This window comes from Geotrypetes seraphini, chromosome 19 (genome assembly GCF_902459505.1).
Source record: "Geotrypetes seraphini chromosome 19, aGeoSer1.1, whole genome shotgun sequence".
Taxonomy (NCBI): domain Eukaryota; kingdom Metazoa; phylum Chordata; class Amphibia; order Gymnophiona; family Dermophiidae; genus Geotrypetes; species Geotrypetes seraphini.
Window position 1 is genome coordinate 21,530,226 of NC_047102.1, and position 14,597 is coordinate 21,544,822.

The 14,597-nt window shown below is 48.2% G+C and overlaps 1 protein-coding gene across 2 annotated transcripts in view; it reads left to right on the forward strand.

The window, feature by feature from the left end:
- The first annotated feature begins 4,847 nt into the window (after positions 1–4,847).
- Positions 4,848–14,597, forward strand: part of KMT5B (lysine methyltransferase 5B) — a 258,170-nt gene continuing 248,420 nt past the window's right edge. The window contains exon 1 of one of the 2 annotated variants that reach the window (XM_033928243.1): positions 4,848–4,976. The gene's annotated coding sequence lies outside the window, so the exon portion shown is untranslated. Of the gene's footprint in view, positions 5,070–14,597 lie in introns of both variants that reach the window. The other variant, XM_033928244.1, reaches the window with a different exon arrangement.

Sequence of the window (14,597 nt, forward strand, 5' to 3'; positions counted from 1 at the left end):
TCCAACAACTGAAGTGAGGCTCACCGGCCTGTAGTTTCCTGCTTCATCCCTGTGACCACTTTTATGAATAGGGACCACATCCGCTCTCCTCCAATCCCCAGGAATCACTCCCGTCTCCAGAGATTTGTTGAACAAGTCTTTAATAGGACTCGCCAGAACCTCTCTGAGCTCCCTTAGTATCCTGGGATGGATCCCGTCTGGTCCCATCGCTTTGTCCACCTTCAGTTTTTCAAGTTGCTCATAAACACCCTCCTCCGTGAACGGCGCAGAATCTACTCCATTTTCTCGTGTAACTTTCCCAGACAATCTCGGTCCTTCTCCAGGATTTTCTTCTGTGAACACAGAACAGAAGTATTTGTTTAGCACATTTGCTTTCTCCTCATCACTCTCCACATATTTGTTCCCAGCATCTTTTAGCCTAGCAATTCCATTTTTTATCTTCCTCCTTTCACTAATATATCTGAAAAAATTTTTATCTCCCTTTTTTACATTTTTAGCCATTTGTTCTTCCACCTGTGCCTTCACCAAATATATCTTTCTCTTGGCTTCTTTCAGTTTCACCCTGTAGTCCTTTCTGCTCTCCTCTTCTTGGTTTTTTTTATATTTCATGAACGCCAACTCTTTCGTCTTTATTTTCTCAGCCACTAGGTTGGAGAACCATATCGGCTTCCTTTTTCTCTTGTTTTTATTGAATTTCTTCACATAAAGGTCCGTAGCCATTTTTATCGCTCCTTTCAGCTTAGACCACTGTCTTTCCACTTCTCTTATGTCCTCCCATCCTAACAGCTCTTTCTTCAGGTACTTTCCCATTGCATTAAAGTCCGTACGTTTGAAATCTAGGACTTTAAGTATCGTGCGGCCGCTCTCCACTTTAGTACATGTTGATATCTGTTATCTAAAATAACTACTTTGTTTTTCTTCCTTCAGAGGATACGCAGGAGGGGACATCGGGTGTGGGTTTAACTTGAGAGGATCTGCTCGGGGGATTATCATCTTGTGTGTCGCCGGACCTTTATGCAGAGGAAGGTGAGTTGTTTGCATGTGGTATGCATGGTGTGAGTGAAGGGTGAATATTAATTAGTATATTTTAAAACTTAATTTTGTTAATTTTTAGAATGTCCTATATTTTCCTACCCTGTGGATGATTTTAAATTGTTGGATCAAATTCTGTCGACAAGACAAGATGTCGCAGAAAATGAGACAGTGGAAGAGACAGTGTTCACACAGCAATTGGTACTAGTGTCTCCTCGACCTTCCCAGCCAGTGGCCACTGAGAGAGAGAGGCTGGTCTGAGCTAGAGGGCATGTGAATGCCCATAGGGACAGGCAAGCTTGGGACACACGTATGCATATTCTGCAGTTGGCTCTGGCTGATCAGGAGAGATGGAACAATGACTCGAACAACCTGCTGAGAAACATTGGTGATGGTGCACAGACCGTTGCTGGTGCAATGTCTCATTATTTTGATACAGGCTCTATAGTTGGCTAAATGTTTTAATGCTCGGGGATAGTGTTTGGCCTTGAAGGAATGAAAACCTATTCCAAATACTATAAATAAACAGACATCAGTATGAGCTCTCGAAATGTAAACGAAGGATTTTGAGCTCAGGCAGCAACTCATAGGTGACCAGCACCAGACATAAGTCTAAATGAGCACTGCCTCATACATCATTTAGTCCTAAATGTGCAAACCGTACAAATCAAGTGCTAAGTAAATCAAGGTCAAACAGTCACACCGGGGAGAAAAATTGTAAACTAAGTTATATAGACTCCCAAGAATCTGCCCTATCTATTCTCAATAACTATTACAATATAAAGTGCAAGGTGCTACAAGTATTTCAGACTAGTGAAATAGATAAAAAATTACACTCTAATGAGAAGAAACCCCTCGAGATGACCTAATGATTATATAATATCAAATAAATCTATATATATAAAATCGGAGGTATGTATGTGTGTATGTGCTGCGAGCACGCAAAAACGGCTTGACCGATGTGAACGAAACTTGGTATGCAGATCCCTCACTACCTGGGATGATATGTTCTGGGGGTCTTGCGGCCCACCTGCACACGTGGGCGGAGCTACAAATATAAAATCAGATTTCACCCATTCATGTCAATGGAAAAAATGTAAAAAGCTGCCATTCTCACAGTAATTCAAAAACGGCTTGCCTGATTTGAACGAAACTTGGTATGCAGATCCCTCACTACCTGGGGTGATATGTTCTGGGGGTCTCGCGGCCCACCTGCACACGTGGTTGGAGCTACAAACAGTAAATCAGATTTCACCCATTCATGTCAATGGAAAAAATGTAAAAAGCTGCCATTCTCACAGTAATTCAAAAACGGCTTGCCCGATTTGAACGAAACTTGGTATGCAGATCCCTCACTACCTGGGGTGATATGTTCTGGGGGTCTCGCAGCCCACCTGCACACGTGGGCGGAGCTACAAACAGAAAATCAGATTTCACCCATTCATGTCAATGGAAAAAATATAAAAAGCTGCCTTTCTCCCTGTAATTCAAAACCAGCTTGACCGATTTGAATGAAACTTGGTATGCAGATCCCTCACTACCTGGGGTGATATGTTCTGGGGGTCTCGCGGCCCACAACTCTATGTTGCTTGCTCAAGGGTGGGTTCACCCATGAATTTATATGTCCTTGCTCCAGGAGGTGAAACTAAAATTGTTGTTTATAATCACGTTTTGCGTTAGTTGTATTGTATTCATTTTGTCAAATATTTCACATTATAATTTGAATATTGTACTTTTTATTAAGCTGTAAAAAAATATTTTCATTCACCACTATAAAGTATCTTTATTTGAATCCATTTACAGTGTTATTGCTATAATTAAATACCCGTGCAACGCAGGGGCATCAGCTAGTTAGCTATAAAGTGCATGTGAATATTTCAAAAAATTCCGCAGTGATTGTTTAATTTTTTCACGCTTTGGAAGTCAGAGCCCATAGATTTGAAATGTTTTCTGTCCTTTGGTCAATTTAACTCGAGTATCTTCCACTCCTGACGAAGACGACAAAATGGAGCTCTGTCGAGTGGTAGTACTTTTTTGAAACAGGATCGAGCTAAGTACTCTTTGAGTGGTAGCACTTTTTTGAAACAGGATTGGCTAAGTACTCTTTGAGTGGTAGCACTTTTTTGAAACAGGATTGGCTAAGTACTCTTTTGTGCATTACAGTTTCTGATGAAAATGTTCAACGAATGAAGTTGCATTATGAACTGTTTTATAGAAAGATGAATTGTGTGATGAACTGTTATGAGTAATATATGAATTGTTATGAGGAAATATGAACTTTTTATAGGACTTTTTTACTTCTCTCTTTTTCTACTTTTATATATCATTCTTAGCATTATTTTCAGCATAATTAAATGTGTGTTTTTTAGACATTTATTTATATGTATTCTCATGAATTTTGATGATTTGAGCATTTGGGGAGTTTTCTTATTATTCTATGTTATTCCATGGTCCTCATTAATTTTTTGAAATATTCACATGCACTTTATAGCTAATTTATGTGATATTATATAATCATTAGGGCATCTCGAGGGGTTTCTTCTCATTAGAGTGTAATTTTTGATCTATTTCACTAGTCCTTCAAGGCCAAACACTCTCCCTGAGGACTAAAACAGTTAGCCAAGTATAGACTGTATTTTACATTGGACTTATTAGCAACTGCAGTGTCCGTAGGGTTACACTTTATTGTGTTGTTATAATTTTGATAACATGATCACAGCGATGCAGACATACAGCTAGGAGATGTGTACACAGACTAATGCTATGTGGGATCTCCAGAGGCAGAACCATGATCAGAATAATGTTATTATGGATCTCCAGAGGCAGAACCAGGCGATTATGAAGGAGATCCTTAGACATGGTGAGGCTCTGCAGACCATAATGCTGTCCAGAAGTGTGGCCTCCCTTCATACTCCACAAAGTTCAGTTGGTAGGTAATTGGATTAGTATAGTTTAGTATGTGTTTCATATTTAGCTCAAGGGTCAGGCTGTGATAACAGTTTGTACACTGCTGTATCTCCACAGGTTTAAACCATGTGTATAGTTCTGCTCCTCCTGTGGCATCCCTATGGCACATCCAGCATTTTCAAGTCCTATCATACATGGTAAGTATCCTCCATGTGCGAGATGTCCATCCCCCCTACCCTCCTTCAGCATATGTGTACACCATTCATCCCTGTAATTTATCCTTTCTTGGCGTCCAGCACACATGTTTCATGGATGGTCTTATCCATCACATGAAGGTAAGTCTGAAGTTCCATGGGTTGCTTAGTATTTCGATCTGGAAAGGTTTACCAGTGCCCGGTTATACTTATTATTATTTTTTTTATTTACTTGTAGTAGGACAGTTATTTTAGAGTTTTCTATTAATTTAGATTTATTTTAATGGGGTTGTAATCTCCATACAGATATTTCTGGGCAGGAGAGTTGTTTCTTTTCTGATCTAGTGAATTGCTTGCCTTCCTCCATGATCGGATCGGTGATGTTTTACTCTTACATATTGCTAGCTGGCTTCATTTTCTCATCGATTACCTTCCAAGAGTGGATTAATATGGTTGCCACACAATTTCTCTCAAGCTCTGTCAGAAACCCACTGCCTTGGGAGGGGGGTGTCATAAAGTTATACATGATGGAAGGAGAGTTTTAATGCCAATGTTGTACTGTATAGTGTCCCTCTATTGCTTGATTTTTCATGCTGTTTGTGTGGAGTAAGTTTCCTTCCGTGCCGCTGCCAGCCTTTAAACTTTAAAGGGCCATCTGACGGCGGAAGAACTACTTCTTCGGGCAACGACCGGGGCAAAGAGCGAGAGCGCTGCCGGCGGCGGAAGGATTCAGCGAACGGCGGAGGGATTGTGCTACTGCGCAGCTGTTTCTCTCTCGCTTTCGCACCGCCGCCATCTTGGATGGGGATGGTTTTTTTGATGGGTTTTGGTGAGCCATTGCCGGTGAGTGTGCTGAGCCTAATGAAGTAGGTTGGCGCCCGGGAAGCGGCGACCTAGAGCCCCCGCAGGGCGCCGGCCGTCGGCCTTGGTGGCGAGGTAAAGAGGCTTCAGTCAGGGGAAGAGTTTGGCGGGAGGAGGCGCCTGCGCCGGCGCTTTCTCCGCTCGCTTCTGCAGCGGGCTATTTGGCGTAGGGCAGAGGCGAGATGACTTCCTGTGGGGAAGGGGAGAGGGGGAGGGGTGGGGTGGGGTGAGGTGAGGTGACGACCACCTGGGGGCGCTCGAGCGGGGCAGGTGCAGGTGGCTCCGCTTTCGCTCTGAAGCCAAACAAACAAACATGGCGGACGAGCGGGGAGAAAGTTTGTCCCGTCCCACCCCCTTGACATCTGTCAGTGCAAAGTAGTGGAGAGATTGTGGCCTAGTGCTCGACCTCAAAAAGTTCTTCCACTGACTCCCACTTATGAAATATGGGCAGAGCATTTTTTTTGTACAGTATTTGGGTTTTTTGTTGTTGGTTTTTTTTTTTTTGGGGGGGGGTGTTGCTCTTATGTTTTATTTGTGATCCAGCGTGAGCTTCTGCTGTTTGTGACTTTACCCCAGCAACAGTGACTTTAGCTGATACTTTTGATTAAAGTATTAAGTTGCATAATTGAAAAGGTATTATTAAAAATGTGTATCACTCTGGGTAAGTCACTTCATTCTCCGTCACCCCGGTACAAAAAGAGTACATGTATGTATGTAAATTGCTTTGATTGTAGCCACAGAAAGGTAGTATATAAAATTTTTGGAGCTAGTTCCACTACCACCTGCTGAAGGTAGGGAAAAATACAGTTTATTCCAGTGGCCCCACAGGGGAAAAGGCTCACTGAAGACTAGCAGCAAAGGTGGAGGGCCTGGGCAGGAAAGGACAGGGAGCTAGTCCCAACGCCACTCCCAGGTCACAGTTTCAGTACATACCCAGTTGTGGACTTCTTAGTGCTTCTGGGTGAGACGTTGGCTCAATCCCACAGGACCTTGCTCAAGAGGTGCAGGTCCCTATCCTCCCACCCCTTTGCTCATACAGCTTTTTGGGTGTAGATCCCCATGTAGCCTCCAGGTTAAAAAACAAAAGAAAAAAACAGACTGGCTAGCCTTAATCCTTGTTTAAGGGACTGAATCCCCCATGCACAAAAGGTATCTGTGCCAGTAAGACTCATTAAAGCAGTCTTACTGGCATGGAAACCATCCTTCTGATGTCCAAAAAGGTTCTCCTTGGCTACTACTGATCCTCTTAGCAGTCACTGAGAACCCTATGCAAATGCACCACAAGGAGCTCACTAGTATTTAAATGAGCTGTTCTTGCAATGCCCCCCAGACCCCTAAATGATTGACATTTTCCAGCAGCTCTGGAGCTGCTAGTAGTTGTGTGTGTGTTATGCACTCGCACAGTAGCTGTGCCTGATTAAAAAAACACAAAAATAAACCAGCCTACATCTAGCTCCCTTTCATCCAAAGTACCCTCTAGTACACAGGTGTCAAAGTCGGTCCTCGAGGGCCAGAATCCAGTCGGGTTTTCAGGATTTCCCCAATGAATCTGCATGAGATCTATTTGCATGCACTGCTTTCAATGCATATTCATTGGGGAAATCCAGAAAACCCGACTGGATTCCGGCCCTCGAGGAGGGACTTTGACACCCCTGCTCTAGTAGCAAAGCACAAGTTCTCCTGATAGCCAGCTGTACCCTTACCTTCACCAGTAGACACTGGAGCTAGTGATCACATCACATATGCTCAGCAGAAGAGAGAAGCCTGTGGGCGCTTCAGTGTAAGAGCGTGAGGAAGGTGCAAGTTGTGGGCACGTGTGCAACTTCACTTCTATCCCATAGTGCACTGGAGGGCAGCACCAAGAAGCAGGGCTTGAGCCCAGGCATGTCTGCCAGCTCCAATCATGTATGGGAACAGGGGTGGAGATATCCTTCCCCTTTCTAGCATTCAGGAGCGTGGTGTCTATAGACTGGTGGGAGGGGATTTTTGAGCCACTGAAAGGGAGAAGATGCATCCTTCCTGAAAGCAGGGGTAGATAGTGCTCTTTTCTTATTTCAGGGTGAGTAAAATACATAATTAAGGACTGTAAAATGTAGTCAGGCTGCCTGCATGGGGAAAGCATGTACAGTACTCCCCTGAAATTCACAGGGATTCCGTTCCAAGACCACCTGCAAATTTTGAAAAACTGTGAATATTGGATGTGCTGCTAAAATGACTAAATGTGCCCTCCAAATCAAATTTAAATAGAGTAGAATGTGTGTTCTCATCAATAATGACTGGCCACTGTGCTTCCAGACATTTTGTATATGTAAATTTAGCTCACAAGGGATGATTGAAGCATGGGATCCCTAGACAGTATGGTTCGGACTCTCAAAGTTAATAGAAATGGCATTGAAGCTGCAATTCAGACATGTACAGTAAAATCTTCCTTGCCACCATGAAGAAACGACTACTGTACATGGGGAAGAACAAGACAGCAATCGGGAGTACAGTATCAGTAAGTTTCTGTAATGACAATAAGAATTACTGTTCAGTATATGGTTCTAAATTAATTCTCGTCATGAAAATACAAGAAAAAACGTGATTGAGCAAGGGAAATTTACGGATGAAAAAACCATGAATAAGTGAGGGGAGTACTGTACATTTTATGGGACTAATAGATGGGGTAGGAGGAGCTATGTGCCTAGCAATGTGCTCTTTTGAACATGCACCAGGCACATTTCCTCCCCCTTTTACTGGTGTTGAATGTAATTTGCATGCTATTATGCTGGTGACCCTCATCAGTAAAAAAAAATGCTTCTATCATGGTATTATCCCAGGACAAACAGGCAGCATATTCTCTACATGTGGGTGACATCATCCACGGAGCCCCGTCGTGGACAGCTTTTCAAGCAAACTTGATTGAAGATCTCAAAGTTTGCTAATGCTGTACCACGCATGCGTGTGCCTTCCCGCTCCACTAGAGGGCGCGTCCCCTCCTCGTGGTCTTCAGTTCTTACTTTTCTGCGGAGCCAGAAAGCCCTGTCTCTCTCTGCGCTTTTTCTACGTGCCTTTCTTGCACCGCGGCTTCTTATTTTTACTCAGTTTGGGAGCCGCTGTGCTCTTTTTTTGTTGTTTTTACTAGTTTTCGAGTTTCGGCATATCGGGGGCTCCCGGTTTGCCTTGGCCGCGGCTCTCTCTTTTGACTTATGTCCTGGCCCTTGACTGGGTTTAAAAAGTGCACTCAGTGCGGTCGGGTGATTTCGATCACTGACCCGCACCGCTGGTGCATATTGTGCCTCGGAGTCGACCATCCTACGGGCTCTTGCCCTCATTACGCTACCCTCCAGCCTCGGGCTCTCAGGAGACGTCGAGCGCAGATTGTGGAGCTCTTCACTATGGAGACTGATCTGCCTTCGGGCCCGATCTCGGCCCCAGTCTCGACGTCGGCCTCGAAGACCTCGGTTCCGGGAAAATCTCCCTCGACCTCGATGGCCACGGCCTCGAAGTCCTCCACCGCAGGTAAGTCTCCTCTTCTGTCTTCAGGTTCAGTTCAGCTACATAAGAAGCCCTCCTCGGAGTCTCTGACTGTCCAGGCGGTGACTGCCTCGACGAAATCGCCTGCTAAGGCCTCCAAGCGTGCCTCCACCATAAGGGAATACTCTTCCTCGAGGTCGGCCCCGGTGGAGCGCACTGCCGCACTGGTAGGGCCAAATATGGTCTCGGTGCCGATGTTCGAGGATATGCTTAAGGCTATCATCTCCTTGCAGCTCTCCTCTGCTTTGGCTCGGCTTGCCCCGTCCTCGACCTCGCTCGCGACGGACCAGCCTGAGCATCGCCTCGAGGGTTCTCGGGGCAAGGGGCGTCGGTCTCGGCGTCTGTCCTCATCTGACTCCTCCCTGCTTCCTTCGTGGCGGGGTTACCCCGCTGCTCGGCCTTGTTCAGGGCACCGGTCGAGGCGTCTTTCTCCCTCGTCCCGGAGACTAGCAAAGAAGCTCAGGGATTCCTCCCTTAGGCGGGGTAGGTCGCCGGGCTCTCGCACTACAGGGTCCATTAAAGCCTCGGACCTGGTGTTGTCTGATCCGAGTCTCCGGCGGTCGCCGGTGCGGTCTCGGACTCCTTCCTGTGGGGCACTGGTGTCGGGACCTTTCCGGGACCCTCCGGGGGGGGGGCGTGGCATCGTCGGTCCTCGGTGCCTCGGATCCCTGGGTCCTCACTTGCGGGGACCTCTAAGCGCAAGCTGACATAAGAACATAAGAAATGCCTCTACTGGGTCAGACCTGAGGTCCATTGTGCCCAGCAGTCCGCTCATGCGGCGGCCCAACAGGTCCAGGTCCAGGACCTGTACAGTAATCCTCTATACCCCTCTATCCCCTTCTCGACCTCCCCCCGTTCTTTCAGTGGGGCTTCTTCGACCTCAGTGCTTGTTGACACTGACATGCCTGCGCAGTACTCCCGGGAGGCTTCCCCTTCTTTTTCTGCTGCTTTGCAGTCTCACTCGACCTCCCCCCTTGAGGGGCGGTCTGAGAGCAAGCCTTCTTCTTTCACCAGATTTGTACTGGACATGGGGAAGGTGTTGAATTTGGACCTACAGTCTGATTCCCGATATACCAAGGAATATTTGGAGGAACTTCCCTATCCTAAGGAGTCCTTGCGGCTCCCCTTGAATCCGGTGTTGCAACAAACTTTTTTCCGCAACCTAGAGACGCCGTATGCTATCCCGGCCATTCCGTCTAAAATGGAGTCTCGGTACTGGACAGTCCCCTGTAAAGGGTTCGAGAAGGCTCAGCTTTCCCACCAGTCTTTGGTGGTGGAGTCTTCCCTCAAGAGGTCTCACCCTTCTAAGGTCTACGCGGCTGTCCTGCCCGGCCGGGAGGGCAGGACTATGGATAAGTTTGGCAGGTGCCTGTACCAAAATTCTATGATGGCTAACAGGGTCCTTAATTACAACTTTACTTTCACGTCCTATCTTAAGCAGTGCATTAAATCTCTGCCGTCTTTTCAGGAAGACTTGCTGGTCCACCGCCGTGTGGATTTCCGCCGGCTTCTGGATACCCTTTCGCAGCTTTGGCTTTACATGTTCCAGACTTTGTATGATGCTTTTGAACTTTCTTCTAGGGTCTCTGCCTTTGCTGTGGCCATGTGTCGCTTGGCGTGGCTACGCATAGTTGATATGGACCCGAACCTGCAAGACTGGTTGGCAAATCTTCCGTGCTTGGGCAACGAACTCTTTGATGACTCCATCGAGGCGGCCACCAAGCTCCTCTCGGAGCACGAGCGCTCCTTTACCTCCCTGGTACGGGCCAAGGCGAAGCCTGCTCCTCCCAAATTGTATAGGTTGCCTCCTCGGCGCTACCCACAGAAATCGATGCCGGTGTTTTCTAGACCTCCGACGAGGCGCCAACAGCAGCAGAGGGCCCCTCCGAAGCCTCAGATCCCGGCTGCGGCCAAGCCGGCCTCGTCCTTTTGACTGTCTCGGCAGGAGGGGGCTGGCCTCCTCCACCCTCGAGCCTTCTCCTCTGCCTATCGGGGGCCGTCTCAATGCTTTCTTTCACCGCTGGGCTCTGATCACTGAGGGCAATTGGATCCTCTCCGTCATCAGGGAGGGGTATTCGCTCCATTTCCACTTCCGGACAGGCCCCCCAGAGAGTATCCTTCGAGCGGCGCGCAGCTTCCCCTGCTTCTCCGGGAGGCTCAGGCCCTCCTTCGCCTGCGGGCGATGGAGGAGATCCCCTGTTGTCAGCGGGGCTACGGGTTTTACTCCCGGTACTTTCTGGTTCTCAAAAAGACCGGGGGCCTTCGCGCCATTTTGGATCTCTGGGGGCTGAACAAGTTCCTGGTCAAGGAGAAGTTCCGCATGCTCTCTCTTCCCACTTTATATCCCTTGATGGAAAAGGGGGACTGGTTGTGTTCGCTAGACCTGAAGGAGGCTTACACTCATGTGCCGATTCACCCGGCCTTTTGACGCTTTCTTCGCTTTCGGGTGGGGGACCTTCATCTGCAATATCGGGTCCTCCCGTTCGGACTCGCTTCATCCCCACGGGTCTTCACAAAATGCCTCATGGTGGTGGCGGCGGCCCTGAGGTCTCGGGGTCTTCAGGTGTTCCCGTACCTTGACAACTGGCTAATCAAGGCACCGTCGAGGGAGGAGATTATCTCAGCGACCTGTCAGACTATTACCTTCCTTCAGCATCTGGGGTTCGAGGTCAGTTTCCCAAAGTCCCAGTTGTGCCCCTCTCAGTCCCTGCAGTTTATTGGAGTCGTGCTGGACACGGTTCGCCTCCGGGCGTTTCTGCCTCAGTCTCAGCAAGCCGCCCTCGTTCGGCTCAGTCAACAGGTCTCTCTGAGGGCTTCGGTCTCGGCCAGGCAGATGATGATCCTCTTGGGGCACATGGCCTCCACCGTTCATATGACGCCCTTTGCCAGGCTGCACCTCCGGGTGCTTCAGTGCACTCTGGCGTCCCAGTGGAGGCAGGATCAGGATCCCGTATCTTAGCACATTGCGGTGACTCCCTCCTTGAGACACTCGCTCCGTTGGTGGACCGACTCTTCCAATCTTTCCAGAGGTTTACTCTTTCTCGTGCCCCCGCCTTGGAAAGTCCTAACAACGGACTCCTCGGCGTATGCCTGGGGGGCTCATCTCGACGGCTTTCGGACTCAGGGTCCTTGGTTGGATGTGACCCTTGCTGCAAGGGGGTACAGGTTCTCTGTCGCTCTGCTAGGAAGCTCTTCGGCTTTGGGAGTGGGCGATACGCCACAACATCTTCCTTTGCGCGGTCTACATCCAGGGCAAGCAAAACTGCCTGGCAGATAGGTTAAGTCGCCTCCTTCAGCCGCACGAGTGGTCGCTCCATTCCTCGATTCTGCGTCAGGTGTTTGCTCGATGGGGGACTCCGCAGATAGACCTGTTCGCTTCGCCCCTCAATCACAAGTTGCCTCGCATTTTTTCGAGAATCTACTCCCCGGATCATCTCGAGGCGGATGCTTTCCTTCTGGATTGGACGGGCAGGTATCTCGATGCCTTCCCTCCCTTTCCTCTGATTCTGAAAACTCTCGTGCACCTCTGATCGACGCACGCTGCTATGATTTTAATAGCGCTTCGGTGTCCCAGGCAGCCGTGGTTCTCTCTTCTTCTCCAACTCAGTGTCCGGGAACCTCTTCTGCTGCCTGAATTTCCGTCTCTGCTGTCTCAGAGTCGGGGTTCACTGCTGCACCCCAATCTGCAGTCTCTGCACTTGACGGCTTGGTTCCTTTCCACCTGACTTCCTCCCTGGGGTTTTCTCAGTCAGTGTGCGATGTTCTAGAAGCTTCTAGGAAAGCTTCCACTAGGCAGTGTTATTCTCAGGAGTGGTCTAGATTCGCTGCGTGGTGTGTTTCCCAACGCGTTGAGCCTTTGTCTGCCTCCTTGTCCTCAGTGATGGAGTACTTGCTTCATTTGTCTCGGTCTGGGCTTAAAACGGCTTCTATTAGAGTTAATCTCAGTGCGATTGCTGCCTTTCATCGGCTACTTCTGCTGATTTCTCGCTTCCTGAGGGGCCTCTTGAATGTCCATCCTCCTCTCAAGCCTCCAAGGGATCTTAATGTGATTCTTGCTCAATTGATGAAACCTCCATTTGAACCCTGGATAGGGCCCATCTGAAGTTCCTTACTTGGAAGGTGATGTTCCTGATTGCTCTCACATCTGCTCGCAGGGTCAGTGAACTGCAGGCTCTGGTTGTGGACCCCCCTTTTACTGCCTTTCATCATGACAAGGTGGTCTTTAGTACTCATCCTAAGTTCTTGCCTAAGGTGGTTTCGGATTTCCACCTTAATCAGTCTATTGTCCTTCCGGTGTTTTTTTCCTAAGCCCCATTCTCACCCTGGGGAAGTGGCGCTTCACACTCTTGACTGTAAGCGGGCGTTGGCTTTCTACCTACATCGTACCTAGTCTCATCGGACGGATCCTGAACTTTTCTTGTCCTTGTCGCCGATGACGCCAAACTAAGTAATGTAGTGGGCAAATGCACAACAGACAAAGATTCAATACCCGACAACATGATGCACGACCTACTCCTGCTGGAGCGCTGGTCTAGGACATGGCAACTCAACTTCAATGCCAAAAAATGCAAAATTATGCACCTGGGCAGCCAAAATCCATGCAAGTCTTATACCCTTAATGGCGAGATCCTAGCAAAAACGGTAGTAGAACGAGACTTGGGGGTGATCGTCAGTGAGGACATGAAGTCTGCCAATCAAGTGGAGCAGGCTTCATCCAAGGCAAGACAAATAATGGGTTGCATACGAAGGGGTTTCGTCAGCCGTAAGGAGGAAGTCATTATGCCATTGTATAGATCCATGGTGAGGCCCCACCTGGAATACTGTGTGCAATTTTGGAGGCCACATTATCGCAAGGATGTGCTGAGACTGGAGTCGGTGCAGAGAATGGCCACCCGGATGGTCTCAGGTCTCAAGGATCTTCCATATGAAGAACGGCTTGACAAATTACAGCTATACTCGCTCGAGGAGCGCAGAGAGAGGGGAGACATGATCGAGACGTTCAAGTATCTTACGGGCCGCATCGAGGCGGAGGAAGATATCTTCTTTTTCAAGGGTCCCACGACAACAAGAGGGCATCCGTGGAAAATCAGGGGCGGGAAACTACGAGGTGACACCAGGAAATTCTTTTTCACTGAAAGAGTGGTTGATCGCTGGAACAGTCTTCCACTACAGGTGATTGAGGCCAGCAGCGTGCCTGATTTTAAGGCCAAATGGGATAGACACGTGGGATCTATTCACAGAGAAAGGTAGGGGAGGGTCATTAGGGTGGGCAGACTAGATGGGCTGTGGCCCTTATCTGCCGTCTATTTCTATGTTTCTATGTTTCTATGTTTGATCCTAATCGGTTGTGGCGTCCTGTTTCCAAGCGCACCTTGTCCAACTGGTTAGCTGCTTGTATTTCCTTCTGCTACACTCAGGCTGGTCTCTCGCTGCACGGTCAGGTCACGGGGCATAAAGTTCGAGCAATGGTGGTGTTTGTCGCTTTCCTCAGGTCCACGCCTATTGAGGAGATCTGCAAGGCCGTCACTTGGTCTTCGGTTCATACCTTCACCTCTTACTATTGTCTGGATGCTTTTTCCAGACGTGACGGCCAATTTGGTCAGTCGGTTTTGCGTAATCTGTTTTCATAAATTGCCAACTTTCCCTCCGTCCCTTTTTGGTTAGCTTGGAGGTCACCCACATGTAGAGAATATGCTGCCTGGTTGTCCTGGGATAAAGCACAATTACTTACCGTAACAGGTGTTATCCAGGGACAGCAGGGAGATATTATCACAACCCTCCCACATCCCCGGGTTGGCTTCTTTGCTAGCTATCTGAACTGAAGACCACGAGGAGGGGACGCGCCCTCTAGTGGAGCGGGCAGGCACACGCATGCGTGGTACAGCACTAGCAAACTTTGAGATCTTCAATCAAGTTTGCTTGAAAAGCTGTCCGCAACGGGACTTCATGGATGACGTCACCCACATGTAGAGAATATCTGCTGTCCCTGGATAACACCTGTTATGGTAAGTAACTGTGCTTTTTTTTACCATGGTGTTGGAGCTTTGTGCATTCTGCCCTAAATCTGTTTGTAGTGCAAAGGATTCC